This window comes from Anomaloglossus baeobatrachus, chromosome 12 (genome assembly GCF_048569485.1).
Source record: "Anomaloglossus baeobatrachus isolate aAnoBae1 chromosome 12, aAnoBae1.hap1, whole genome shotgun sequence".
NCBI classification, from domain to species: domain Eukaryota; kingdom Metazoa; phylum Chordata; class Amphibia; order Anura; family Aromobatidae; genus Anomaloglossus; species Anomaloglossus baeobatrachus.
In genome coordinates, this window is record NC_134364.1 from 34,219,390 (window position 1) to 34,234,896 (window position 15,507).

Genomic DNA, 15,507 nt, shown 5'->3' on the forward strand with positions numbered 1-15,507 from the left:
CGGCGTACAAACTTTTTTTTAAGGGGCCGGTTCGTGCAGCGTCACAGCGACGTCACACAGCAGGCAACCAATAGAAGTGGAGGGGCGGAGAGCAGCCGCATTAACGTCACTCCCACCTCGTTGTCGGAGGACGCAGGAACGCTGTTGTTCGTCGTTCCCGGGGTGTCACAAGTAGCAATGTGTGCTGCCTCAGGAACGACGAACAACCTGCGTCCAGAACAAGGAACGACATTTGGGAAATGAACGACGTGTCAACGATCAACAATTAGGTGAGTATTTCTGATCGTTAACACTCGCTCATAGGTGTCACACGCAACAACGTCGCTAACGACGCCGGATGTGCGTCTCGAATTCCGTGACCCCAACGACATATTTTTAGCGATATCGTTGCGTGTAAAGCCCCCTTTAGATGTAGTATAAGGAAGGAGAAGGGGAATGTATACAGATTTCAATAATATGGAGAGGGGGTAAAGCATCTATAATCCCAGGGAGGACAGAAGAAAATAAAGTCATAGGAAAAGAGAAAAGCAGATTCAGAGCAAACAAGTTCAGAAGAAGACATGCTTATTGGAGCTAATGAAAGCAGCATCCTGGATTTAAACAGGGCTCATACTCAGCCTATATTACTGGGAGGGATACTCCGACAACAGAAAAATCTGAAATTTGGATGAGGCTGCAAACATCATATCTGCAGGTCTGAAAATTAAAGGAGAAATAAAGATTGGAGACTGAAACTTAGTGCTATTTTCATTCAAGTTGCTTTGTTGGCTGTGCAACATGCAGCAGTCCATGGTGTGGTTATTGTGCTGTGCAGAAATTTCCTGATTGTCTGTTTACTTCCTCCCTCTTACGTTATTTTCCCCAGTGCATGTTTAGCGGCTTCTTTATGTTTGATTGCTGTGTGCGAGTTTTAGTTTTTTCCCCTGTCCGTGTTTAGTTGTGGGGGTTTGTGACTACGGTCTCGGCTCACCCCTTGGGTGGAGGAGGGGGAGGTAAGTTACATCAGGGCTTGGCCAGGAGTTAGGATCGAGCTGGTGACTCAGCCCTTGCAACCATCAAGTGTATCTCTGAGTGAGCTAAGGGACAGCGTAGGGTCCCCAGTCTGAGGGTCAGCCTAGGTGTCCCAGTCCTGTCAATAGTTCCCCGTGACAGGGAAATTTCGACAACAGTCACAAACTTGGAGGTGTCAGCAGGATGGAGAGCTTGTTTAGGTTGGGAATAGATGGGAATGGTGCTGGAAATGCGAGAAGTGAAATATGTCTGTTGTAAATTCTATGGACGAGTTGTGGATGGAACAATACATTTTCATGATAGTCTTTCATGATGGTCTGGAATACGTGGAAAAAAACAAAGTGTGAATGACTCTAATCAGAAAGGATGTTACCTATGAGTTATTATGTCTAATATATAAAGCTGAATGTGTGTATGTATGTGTGTGTGTATGTCCGGGATTGGCATCTGCACCGTCGCAGCTACAGCCACAAAATTTTGCACACTCACACGTCTGGACCCCGAGCGCATCATAGGCTATGTTTTGAGGGGAAATTTTAACCCCGCGCTTTACAGTTATTCGCCAAAAAGCCTGCCTCAATTAAAGCGAATGAAGCTGGGAGCCACAGTACAGCCATAACTTCAGAAGAATGCGCAGCCACGCCCTTATATGGAATGTTGGCGTGTCACAATGCAGCCAGGGAAAGAGACAGGGTAAAAAACAGACATAGACAGGGCAAGAGATAGACACAAAGAGACAGACACAGACAAAGAGACAGACTGACAGGGAAAGAGACAGACAGGGAAAGAGAGAGAAAGGTTAAGAGACAGACACAGACAGGTAAAGAGACAGACACAGACAAAGAGACAGAGACAGACACAGGGAAACAGACAGGTGGAAAGAGAGGGAAAGAGACAGACAGGGTAAGAGACAGACAAAGAGACAGACACAGGGAAAGCCACAGAGGGAAAGAGACAGACAGGGAAAGAGAGGGAAAGAGACAGAAAGGGAAAGAGACAGAGATAGACAAAGAGGGAAAGAGATTGAGACAGACGGAGAAAGAGACAGACAGTCAGAGACAGACAGGGAAAGAGACAGACAGACAAAGAGATAGAGAGAGAGAGACAGAGAGATATATACAGAGGGGGAGACAGACAGAGAATGGGAGAGAAACAGAGAGACAGTTACTATCCCGGGAATGTTAATACATTCTATTTTGTTAACAACAGTTATTTACCCGGGCGAAGCCGGGTAGTACAGCTAGTACTGTATATAACTGTACTGCTCTGTGATGAATCCCCAACTATGCCACTGCTCCCAAAAATAGGTGTGAACCTGTAACGTCTGTCTGAGGCCACAGACTTAAAAAGGCTACCTCAGACAGACTTGGCACAAGTCACTGCGTTTATTAGAATCCAGAAAAACCCTGACACTCTTTAACCCCTATACAAGGATCTGGATTTACAACAGGGTCCAGTGGATTGATAAATGCGGAAGGGCTGCCCTTCGGAGGTGCGAACCAACCAGAGGCAGGAATAATCGCCAGGGTCTAACCTGGGAGGTCACATAAAGGACAAAATCAGGATCTGTAGGAGTAGTCAGGTCAAAACCAAGAGAGCAATAAGGTATAAAATAATCAGGCAGGAGAAGCGTCAATAAACAAGCCAAAGTCAAATCAGGAAAACACCAATACTGGACAGGAGAAACAAACACATACCAAACCAGGGAAGCACAAGCTATATCTGGCATCTTTCAGCAGTACACTGGAAGCTTTAGGAGGGTGTGGTGTCTTCTAATAGTCTGAAGCCAGAAGCTGATGACTACAGCTGGACAGCACACACACCCATTTTGTTAGACTGGAGAGTACTGCAGGTCCCAGCAACTCTAACCTTAGTGCATGGACCGAGCTAGCGTTGTCTAAAAATTCTGGCCTGACTTATCTATCACCAGCACTACCTACAGAGTGAATATGGCAACGCCTGACGGCAGGAGCAGGCAAGTACAGAAACCGCACAAGGACAGAAACCAACAGCAAGGACTCCAGCAGCTCCTTCCACCTCCAGGCCAAGCATCAAAATGAGATTTGAGAATAACCGACACCCTCTGCTGGGAGCAGAGGGTATATAAAAGGGACTGGCCCCAAACCGTAAACACCTGACCAGGAGTCAGAAGATGCCTGCAAGAAAAACTTATATTAACTCTTGCCACACCCAAAGAAAGGAAACACGTTAATACAGTTAGGTCCAGAAATATTTGGACAGTGACACAAGTTTTGTTATTTTAGCTGTTTACAAAAACATGTTCAGAAATACAATTATATATATAATATGGGCTGAAAGTGCACACTCCCAGCTGCAATATGAGAGTTTTCACATCCAAATCGGAGAAAGGGTTTAGGAATCATAGCTCTGTAATGCATAGCCTCCTCTTTTTCAAGGGACCAAAAGTAATTGGACAAGGGACTATAAGGGCTGCAATTAACTCTGAAGGCGTCTCCCTCGTTAACCTGTAATCAATGAAGTAGTTAAAAGGTCTGGGGTTGATTACAGGTGTGTGGTTTTGCATTTGGAAGCTGTTGCTGTGACCAGACATGCGGTCTATGGAAATCTCAATTGAGGTAAAGCAGAACATCCTGAGGCTGAAAAAAAAAGAAAAAAATCCATCAGAGAGATAGCAGACATGCTTGCAGTGGCAAAATCAACAGTCGGGTACATTCTGAGAAAAAAGGAATTGACTGGTGAGCTTGGGAACTCAAAAAGGCCTGGGCGTCCACGGATGACAACAGTGGTGGATGATCGCCGCATACTTTCTTTGGTAAAGAAGAACCCGTTCACAACATCAACTGAAGTCCAGAACACTCTCAGTGAAGTAGGTGTATCTGTCTCTAAGTCAACAGTAAAGAGAAGACTCCATGAAAGTAAATACAAAGGGTTCACATCTAGATGCAAACCATTCATCAATTCCAAAAATAGACAGGCCAGAGTTAAATTTGCTGAAAAACACCTCATGAAGCCAGCTCAGTTCTGGAAAAGTATTCTATGGACAGATGAGACCAAGATCAACCTGTACCAGAATGATGGGAAGAAAAAAGTTTGGAGAAGAAAGGGAACGGCACATGATCCAAGGCACACCACATCCTCTGTAAAACATGGTGGAGGCAACGTGATGGCATGGGCATGCATGGCTTTCAATGGCACTGGGTCACTTGTGTTTATTGATGACATAACAGCAGACAAGAGTAGCCGGATGAATTCTGAAGTGTACCGGGATATACTTTCAGCCCAGATTCAGCCAAATGCCGCAAAGTTGATTGGACGGCGCTTCATAGTACAGATGGACAATGACCCCAAGCATACAGCCAAAGCTACCCAGGAGTTCATGAGTGCAAAAAAGTGGAACATTCTGCAATGGCCAAGTCAATCACCAGATCTTAACCCAATTGAGCATGCATTTCACTTGCTCAAATCCAGACTTAAGACGGAAAGACCCACAAACAAGCAAGACCTGAAGGCTGCGGCTGTAAAGGCCTGGCAAAGCATTAAGAAGGAGGAAACCCAGCGTTTGGTGATGTCCATGGGTTCCAGACTTAAGGCAGTGATTACCTCCAAAGGATTCGCAACAAAATATTGAAAATAAAAATATTTTGTTTGGGTTTGGTTTATTTGTCCAATTACTTTTGACCTCCTAAAATGTGGAGTGTTTGTAAAGAAATGTGTACAATTCCTACAATTTCTATCAGATATTTTTGTTCAAACCTTCAAATTAAACGTTACAATCTGCACTTGAATTCTGTTGTAGAGGTTTCATTTCAAATCCAATGTGGAGGCATGCAGAGCCCAACTCGCGAAAATTGTGTCACTGTCCAAATATTTCTGGACCTAACTGTATGTAGTCTAGTAGACTCTACTCCTTATCTTGTCAAGAGTCAGCCATGACAGGCCCCGAACGATCATCTATTCTGTTCTTCTTTTCCGGATAAAGAGTTATCCAGGATTTTGGTTATTTTTTTCTTATGGGGTTAAGCACTTACAGGCAGGTCGTTCCTAACTACTTGCTTGTTGACCTCTCTGAGCCAGTAAAGATCATCTCTCGGTAGAACAGGTAGGTAGTTAGCAACTACCTGCCTGTAAGTTCTTAGCCACCTAGGAAAAAAAATAACCGAAGTCCCTTTAAGGATCAAATAAGAAAAAACTCAATAATTATAATTTTCAGCTAAGGATAAAACGATCTCTGAGTGTTCCTTTTGTCATATACTGACATCATTGACGGATGAAGTATACCAATAAACATTTTTATTCCAGGGCCCTAAAGAAAGTTTTTTGAGCTGAAACTTGCTGACTTCTAAAAATCCCATGTGACCTTACCCTTTATGTGACTTCGGCCCACGTCCCCTCTAATTCCACCAAAAAGTAACAGATATGGAGTTGAATGAGGTGGAGGGTCTACTTCAGCAATAAGTAAGGGCTGCCTTTCTACAAAAGGGTTCATGGCCAGGTCTCCACCAGGTGAGATCAGATAAGACTCAAATGGCTTTTAGTCTCTCTGAACATCTGTTTAATTGCTGACAGGAGACACATTTTATTGAGCCCAGAGATTTACTAGAAACCTGTTCAATGTGTAATAAAGTAACAAACAAGGGAATTTTCATGTTGTTCTCTTTTCAGACGTTTTATGGGAGATTGACATAATTGCTGTTTCGAGTGACCTCCTACAATTGAGAATGTGATTGGTATCACTGCCATGACATCATTTTGGATAAAATTGCATCCGTATCCATGCTCCATGATAAAATTCACATTGTGTGAGTCATTCAACTTTGTTATCACCTTTGCTTTCCCGCTTACTATAAAGTCCCCATTACTGTATGTGAAAACACGACATTATAAAAGCTTTCTAGCTTTTGTCCAAAGTCTATTGACTGCATTCATCATAGAGTTGAGGAGCCGATAGCTCGGAAAATGGACAGTAACCAATGACCAAGTTGTACAATTACCCATCCAGATGACAGAGATTCAATCTTTGTATAGATACTATATGTTACACAGACTTTTGCATGAATTTCGCCAACTGTCATTGTGGCGTTAAGGCCGCTTTACACACTACGATTTATCTGACGATATGTCGTCGAGGTCACGGTTTCGTGACGCACTTCCGTCATCGTTAGCGGCGTCGTTGCGTGTGACACCTACGTGCGACTCCGAACGATCGCAAATAGGGTGAAAATCGTTGATCGTTGACACGTCGTTCAGTTTCAAAATATTGTTCGTCGTTTGGAACTCAGCAGACATATTGCTACGTTTGACACCCTGCCAACGACGAACAACATCCACACGACCGCCTTGGTCAAACAATATATATCGCTGAACGATGTAGCGTCATTTGTGAGATGTGTACGTGTGACCGCTACAAAACGACCTATGAGCGATCTCGGCAAATTGTAACAACAATCTGGGCGTGTCACATCACTAACGAGATCGCTAGCGATATCGTTGTGTGTAAAGCAGCCTTTAAGCCTGCTTTACATGTTGCAATTTCGCATACAATATCGCATACGATTTGCAACGCCCCCATCGTATGTGTGGCACGTTCAATTTGTTGAACGTGCCGCACAAACGATTAACCCCCGTCACATGTACTTACCTTCCATACGACCTCGATGTGGGCGGCGAACGTCCACTTCCTGGAGTGGGAGGGACGTTCGGCACGTCACGGGGCAGCCGGCCAATAGAAGCGGAGGGGCGGAGCTGAGCGGGACGTAAACATCCCGCCCACCTCCTTCCTTCCGCATTGTTTGCTGGGAGCCGCAGGACGTAGGTAAGCTCTGTTCATCGTTCCTGGGGTGTCACACACTACGATGTGCGCTACCCCGGGTACGATGAACAACCTAACGTAAGTTCTAAAGGTACGATTTTATGCGATGAACGTTTTAATGTTCAATCGCAATCGCACGTACCTGTCACACACTGCAATGTACTTACAATGCCAGATGTGCGTCACTTACGACGTGACCCCGCCGAGACATTGTAAGATACATTGCAGCGTATAAAGCAGGCTTAAGGCTCTATTCATTGCAGATTCTGATGTGGGCTGATTCATAGGTAGGCTAGCAAGAGTTAACTTCTACAAGCCTGCTTAATAGGCTCTTTTGATCACGTGATTAACCCAATCACATCTGCATGTCAACTATTTAAAGTGAACCTGTCAGGTGCAATATGCACCGAGCACCATGAGCAGTTCTGGGTGCATATGGCTAATCCTTGCCTAACTGTCCCTGTATCTAGTAGCATAGATAGAGAAATCTTTAAAAAAGGTATTTCTAAAGATCCCATATGATATGCTAATGAGTGCGGGGACTAGTTACAAGGGAGTTATTTCCCTTGGCTAATCGGCCCCCTTAGCATGTTAGTACGCCCCTGTGTGAGTGCTAACATGTTAATGAAAGGACAGCGTCAGAGGATGGTTACGCTCACCTCTCTGCTGCCATCACATCCGAGTCCTGGATTTCGGCTCAGTGTGCATGATCCCGGACTTTCGGTCATGGGCAGCCCGAAGCTGGGTGTACACGTCATGGCTTCAAACCCATGTAGTGCGCATGACCGAAAGTCCGAGATCATGTGCACTGAGCTGAAATCCAGGATTCGGACACGATGGCAGCAGAGAGGTGAGCGCGACCATGCCTGTGATGATGTGCATTCATTAGCATGTTAGCACACTCACAGGAGCATACTAACATACTAAGGGGGCCGACTAGCCAAGGGAAATAACGCCAGTAGGGCAGCAAAGGGGGGGGCGCGGAGGGGGTGGTGCGCCCCGTGCAGCACGTGTCAGGGGGGCAGCATTTTGGGAGTAAAAAATAAAAAGCTTATAGAAAAGGGCCATCCACAGCTGCATTCCTGAACATCTTTAATGACCCATGACGTGCTGGGTACGTCATGGTGACATGGTACTTAACGACCCATGACGTCATGGCGAAATCGCGGCCCCGGTGGCTGCGATCGGTGTGAAAAAACCTTAGATTCGGGGAGGAGGGGACCTCTGCCTGACCTCAGGAGGGGTGGTGTCTGCCCCCCGGACCTACGGAGGCTGTGATTGGCTGACGAACGCCGCTCAGCCAATCACAGCCACTGTGATGTTTCAGCCATTGAAAATGGCTGAAACATTGAAATCCAGCCATAATCAGTGCAGCTATAGCACTGATCACTTGCTGAAGCTGGGTGAACTTTGTTTTACCCGCCCCCAGCTCTGATTGGAGAGAAAGGTCACAAGGCCGATCTCTCAAATCAGAGCTGGGGGCGGGTAAAACAAAGTTCACCCAGCTCCAGCCAGTGATCAGTGCTATAGCTGCACTGATCATGGCTGGATTTCAATCACTTTGGATCTGGGGATGGTGACCTGTAGGTGACCACTCCCCTCAGCTTCACTCCATGCGTGAAAGCTGAGGAGAGTGATCCCTGCAAGTGCCATTTGGTAAGTGCCCCCGATTTACCGCTGCGCCTGATCAGCCTCCGCAGCAGCGGCAGCAGCAGTAGTAGTCACCACCCCCGATCCACCGCCGCTGCTGCCTCCGATCTGCCACCGCCCTCCTCCATCTGCTGCCCCCCCTCCATCCGCCACCGCTCTCCCCATCAGCCGCTGCCCACCTTCATCCGCCAACACTCTCCCCATCAGCCGCTGCCCGCCTTCATCCGCCACCGCTCTGCCCATCAGCCGCTGCCCCCCTTCATCCGCCACCAATCTCCCCATCAGCCGCTGCCCCCTCCATATGCCAGTGCTCTCCCCATCAGCTGCTGCCCCCTCCCCAACTTGCTGCCCACTCTTTCCCACCCTCCTGCATATGCTGCCCCCTCCCACACCTCTCACCCTTCTCCATCTGCTGTGATCCTGCTGTCTAGATCCATCCTGTAAGGTAGCTATCCCCAATCTCACCTACCACCCTCCCTCCCCCCCCCCTCGCCAACGGGGGGGGCAAATTTGCGGACCGCCCCGGGCGGCAAAAGCATTTGCTATGCCACTGAATAACGCCCTTGCGTCTAGTCCCTGCGCTCATTAACATATACGGGATCTTTAGAAATACTTTTTCTAAAGATCTCTTTATGTATGCTACTATAGGCTGAGACTGCTAGGCATGGATTAGCAATATGCACCCAGAACTGCTCGTGGTTCTGGGTACATATTGTACCTGACAGGTTCCCTTTTAAGCAAGATGAAATCTTCTACCCAAAGGTTATACTGTGTTAGTCTGTGTGGTTTGGTGTCCTAGACGATCTGGAAAATGTTGCTTTTTGCCGGGCATGGTTGTAGAGTTTACCCGTTGTCTTGTTGTCTCCTCCCTACCCTTGTTTTACTCATCTTTTATTGTCTTATACCTCTGTGAGCGGGTGCTGTGTGACAGAGTTTAGGTTTCCCCTATTTATCTATTTTTGTGGGTTTAATCTCACTCCTGTCCAGTCCCCCCTGTGGGAGGGGGAGGAGGTATCAGATCAGGGCTGCTCAGGAGCAGGGGCAGGAAGGATACTGAGGTATCCCTATCTTTAGGGTTATCCCTGAGACTGTGTGACAGAGTTTTGGTTTCCCCTGTCTGTCCATTTTTGTGGGTTCAATCTCACTCTTATCCCAAGTCGCCCCTGGGGGAGGAGGTATTAGATTAGGGCTGCTCAGGAGCAGGGCCAGGAAGAAGACTCAGGCATCCCCACCTTTAGGGGTTTACCTGAGACTAGGGATAGCATAGGGCCTCTAGCCCGAGGGTCAGTGTGCTGCCCCCGTGCTCAGCAGCCTGCCGCTACTCGGGTCCGGGCTCTCCGATGGGTGGTTCAAGGGTCTCCGAACCCGGGGGTCTCTGCGGACACTCCGAATGAAAAGGGGGTTTTGGATTTGGGGACGTATATGTACGGGCTGAGCCGTAGTAAGTTTGTGATGCCACTCACGGTGTGTGGTGAGGTTGGACACCACCGCTGCAGTTACGGGGCACCCGGGGGAGATGTTGTGCTGCAAGTTGTTAACCCCTCCGTGGGCAGGGATGGTAGCCCCGGGACCCATTGGGTTGTTGGTGCAGGGGGATGGGCGACCGCAGGGTGCTGGTGTACTCACTATGAAAGAACACACGAGTCTCTGGTAAACCAAGGTTATGGTGGTCGGTGCCCGCAGCCGGCTGCGTTCTGGTCCCCCACCCGGCTGGTGGTCTCTGTCTTTTTCCTGCACCTTTTTAGTACTGGACTACCTGTGCTTGCAACTCCAGGAGTCCGCTCCCGGCTGGATGTGTCCTAAGGAGCCTTTGCCCGCAGACAGTGGCCCGTGGGATTTCTGAGCCTTGGCGGTGGCCTGTTATCCCCCTCGGTGGGCTGTTGTCTTCTATTAGGGACTTTGGGTGGGACAGGACCTCTAGTCCTGGCCTCAATCGGTTAATTAGCTGATTCTAGTTGCATCTGTTCTCAGCTTCAGAAAGTTTTGGGTTGGCCTGCAAGTTCTCGGCCGTGTCTTTGTTTTAAAAATATGAACATTTTCAAACTGGAACATAAAAGGCATACTGTTCCAACGGGGAACTGAACTGTTGGTAGCCGGGAACCACTACCTCAATCTTCTCATAAATGCGGGCATGCACATCCACAACTCCTGCTCAGGAGCCAGGCCCACTTGGGTGCCCTCGGCTACGACCGGCCTCTCATACTGCCGTGGGCCCCACCGATCAGTGGCCTGCTCCGCCTCTCTGCAGGTGTAAACCGGCTGCTCCACAGCCGGGATGGGGTACTTGGGAGCGGCCGGCACCGTGGCCAGGGTAGTCATCGTGACAATATATTGAGATAATATGTTATAAAAATCATGTTACTAATTTTATGTAAAAAGTAAAAAAAAAGGATAATCCTTGAAAATTAACAATCTGATACATTAAGAAGACTATATCTCAACCAGCTGTAGAAGGGTTTGTGCACATAATTTTTTTTTTTTACGTGGGCAAAAATGTCTGTTTTTCAAACGGAAGATGCTCCTTTTCTCTGTAGTTTTGTAAACCTGAAACTTGTTAGGGTTTCTCAGTTGTCTCCTGAGCGTTTTTTGACGTTTTTGTCTGACAGCAATATTTTTTTTTTAGCATTTCTCCTCATTTTTTTGATGCTATTTGTACTGCTGTTTTACGAACTTTTTTTTTTTATAAACGACATTTAACAATGAAGAAACTGCTGGCGGATTTTAGAACCAAAATGTGGAGAAAATGCTCAAAAATGCCTGAGCATCTCTTGACCCTTCCAAAAGATTTGTTGGGTCAGTTCTTTTTTTAAACCAATGGGTCAGTTCTTTTTAAAAACCTTTGTAAATTTGAAGACAGTTAAAAGATGCTGAAAAGCCTGAATCTATCAACAGCAAGTGTTTTTTTTTCACATAGAAATGAATATGCTCATTTTTAGAATAGTTTGGTATCGCTTTTTCAGGCAGTATTCAGAGCTCGAACAGTTGCACTGCAAATGTAAAAATAAGTTGCTGTGCATTTTGGTGTCACTTCATATAACTGCTTCAGACCTCAAAAATGCTGTGAATTGGCGATCAGAAGTGACCATTCCGTTTTTCTGGCAGCTTCTGCTTTGAAGTTGCCACTATGTTACATATGGAATTAAAAAAAAACAAATGCCAACAGCAAAGCCAACTTAAAAAAGATGTCCAGAAAACATCAGAAAAGAACCTTAAAGCGCAACAATCACCAGGATTTTCCTATATAAACTAAAGCCAGTGCTATACTGGCGCTATCATGCTGATTCTATACATACCTTTAGTTGTCAGATTGGATGTATAGTTTTTCAAATATAGGCAAGTAAAGTTACAGAAATGTACAGCTTTTTGATTGGCAGCAGCTGCCGAATAGCTAATATGTGGGCCGGGTTTTGCTATCTATTCCTGCCCCTGTCTGTAGCCTTGTGTATTGGCCAATGCATATGAGGTTACTGGGTTCACATGCATTGGCCAATAGTTATAAATATCTCTTGTTTTCAAATATTCCTATAGCAGTAGTGCAATGCCAGAGTTCCCTTATTCATTGTTAGCATTCTAGAGTGCAGCTGTATGTGTTTTGTAGTTATATTGTGTTTTCAGTTAGCACCTGTTCACACCTGTTGGATGTGCAGGTCAGTCTTTTTTGATATATTTGTTGTGCAAATATTCCTAAAGGTCTTTTGCAGTCACAAGGGGGTTCTGATTTGCCTCTCTTGCAATCCTACGAGTAGCTCTCACAGAAATTTTTCTTGGTCTTCCATACCTTCTCTTGATCTCCACTGTTTCTGATAACTGACATTTCTTACTTACATTTCGAACTGAGGAAAGGGCAACTTGAAAATGCTTTGCTATCTTCTTATAGCTTTTTCCACCATTTTTATTTTCAGAGTGCTAGGCAGCTGCTTAAAAGCACCAATGGCTGTTGTTTTTTGGCACAAGATTAGAGGAGGCTGGGTTTTTATAAAGCTGTGAAATCTGCATCACCTGGTCTTTGCTAACAATGATTGTGAACAAGACATAACCCTAACAGGATAATTAAGGTGTGAAACCTTGGTCAAAGTTATCTGAGCACACAAGTCTCCAAGGGTGCCTAAACTTTTGCATCTGCCCATTTTTGTTTTCATAATTTTTTCAAATGTAAAAGATATAAGAATATATATGTTTTTTGCCTAAAATACAAAGGAAATGTGTTATCTTTAACTCTCTGCTTTTAATAGATCATTTCATCTTTAACTTACTTAACTGTTCACAATAACAGTAATTTTGACCAAGAGTGCCCAAACGTTTGCATGCCACTGTACATATAAATCTCACATTAATGTAATGTCACACACGGACCTGTGGAAGGTCCGGCTCACGGCAAAACACACAACAAACAAGGGGTTCACCACAATAAACAACGACTACACCGAAGACACTATAACCATGTTGGACCCTGGTGCTGGGGAAGGGAATGATGGGATACCTCCTGCACTCACCTGTGGCTGTGCCCTAATCTCCCAACCAGTGCCTATACAGGTTCTGCACCTGTCGCCAAGCAGGATACTTGAAGCCCTGAAAGACACTGTAATGACCCTGGCTAGTGAGCTGGCAGGTAAGGATCGCTAGTCCAAAAACTGCACACTTACAACAAGAGGGGAAGGTACGACAGACAGGGGAAACTACAAAGGATAAAGGCCAACTTCATGGCTGAAGTCAGACACTAGGACTGCAGCCTATATCACTTAACACAACAAAGGCTCCAGCAGCCCCTTCCACCTCGAGGCCTAGCTTTAGAATGCATCAGAATAACTGGCGCCCTCTACTGGGAGATGAGACCATATATAGGGAAAGGGAGTGGTCACCAATGGGAAGCACCTGAGGCCTGAAGCCAGAAGTTGTTGAGAAGTAAAACTAACATTAATCCTTCCAGCACCAAAGGAAAGGGAAATACGTTTAATGTGAGGAGTCTCAGATGGCAAAGAGTGACTCTGGCCCAGATCCTGTCACAGGTTTCTATAAGCAGAGAGACGGCCGTGACTTGTAATCCCCATGCAATGCTTGGGCATTACAAGTTAGCGGAGCATGTGGTCACTGGGTCTTATATTGACCCGATGACGTTATGCGGCCAGCCATTCTCAGTGATGCCAATAGCCAAAATGGCTGTGGCATTACCATTATTGGCAAGCAATTGTTGCATGTTTAGTGGCTGAATATCAGTAGGGAGGGCAATCAACCATAGAGCCCAAATAACCAGATATTCGAATAAGTACCGAGCATCTTGGGCACACGGATACTCTATTGAATATCGACCAGTGCCGAGCATGCTCGCCCATCAATACTAATCACATCTGGTTTACAGTGCCTCAGTAGGATCAAAAGTCCTATAAGACATAGAAAACACAATAGAAAACAGCAATATGAAAGGGTTTTCCAGTTTTCAGAAAAAGAGATCCCTAATTATTCCAGTCATCAAATAACAAAGCCAGATAGTATACACCCTTCCTTGTTCTAGCACAAACTCCCCATGGCAGCTCCAGTCTCTGTGTTTTGGCTGCAGTGATGAAGATATATGAGCTCAGTGATTGGGTGCAGTGGTGATAGGAGCTGTCAATGTGATGTCACTGCTGCAGCCAAATCATAGCGACCAGAGCAGTGGTAGGGAGCGTGGGGGGTGGGGTAATTCCTCTTGTCATGACTCACTCATGGTTCTGGTCCTGCAGAGCCACTGTGTTTGTTTTCCTGCTGTCGGTATCCTCCGGGGGTTAGGTCTTTTATGTTCTACGTCATTTCAGTGGTCACGCTGGTTTATCTTGGAGTTGTTTCTCTCGAAACGCTGCCCGTAATAGTTCTTGCTTTACACTTTGCACTTCTGAGTGTGACACCCTGGCAAAACCAGGAAGTCACACATCAGGCCCCCGCATAACACCTTCCCTCACCTAGGTCACATACAGGCACACCAGTGGGCGGGACCAGGCGGTTAGGAAACGTCCACCTAGGGGTCTAGACAGCCCGGGGCGGGAAAACAAACATATGAAGTTGTAGTTCAAGTTGAGAGGAGTGGAGGCTGGAGCTAGGTGTAGCTCCAGCGGAGAAGTTCAAGTTGAACGGTGCCAGGGTTGGAGCCCTGGTACCTTGGCTAGGTGGCAGATGGTGGTCTCCGTCAGCAGGAGACGGGAAGATGGCTCGGCAGATCCGAGGTGGACCGGGATAGGGTTGGAGCCCGCCAGTACCGACACTGGAGACCCGACCGGAAACCGTGCACAGAGGGGGTACTCGGACCCTGAAGCCAGGACCGGAACCACCCACAGAGAGGGATAGGGCAACCGCTAGGGCCCATACATCCCACGGGTCAGCGTCAGCGGGCACGGCTCCTCAGGCACACAGAAAGCCGGGAGTGGACTCCCTTGTTCCAAACCGGGAAGTCTAAACACACAACTAGTGCAGAGGAAAAGACGGAGACCACCAGCCCGGGTGGGGGACCAGAGTACAACTGGCCGCGGCGGCCGCCACCAGCACCTTGGTTTACCAAAAGACTCGTGTGATTTTTTTGATTGTGAGTAACCAAGCATCCCCTGGTCCATCCGGGCGCACAAGTCCCTGCCATCGCCATACCCTGCACAGAGACCCTGGGCCCCGGGGCATCCATCCCTACCCACGGAGGGGTTAACATCCGGCTGCCTCTACATCTTCCCCGGGTATCCCACAACAGCAGCGGTGGTGTCCCACTTCACCACACACCGTGGGTGGCGTCACGAACCGAATACGGCCAAGGCCGTACAACTACGTCCACCTTTTCATTCGGCATGTCCGCGTGACCCCAGGGTCCGGAGGATTCCTCGAGCCACACAGCGGGTCCGGATCCGAGCAGCACGGCTGTTGCGGGCGTGGGGGCGGCACATGAGTTTGTTCTGATCTTGTCCCGCTACTCAGTACTCCTTCCTCTGACCTCCGTCCGTCTCGTCTGACTTCCCTGTCTACCTACCTGCTCTCCGCTTGATATTCCCTCTCCGCTCCCTCCTCTGTACTTACTTATTCTTTCGGCTTCTAACCCTGGTTTG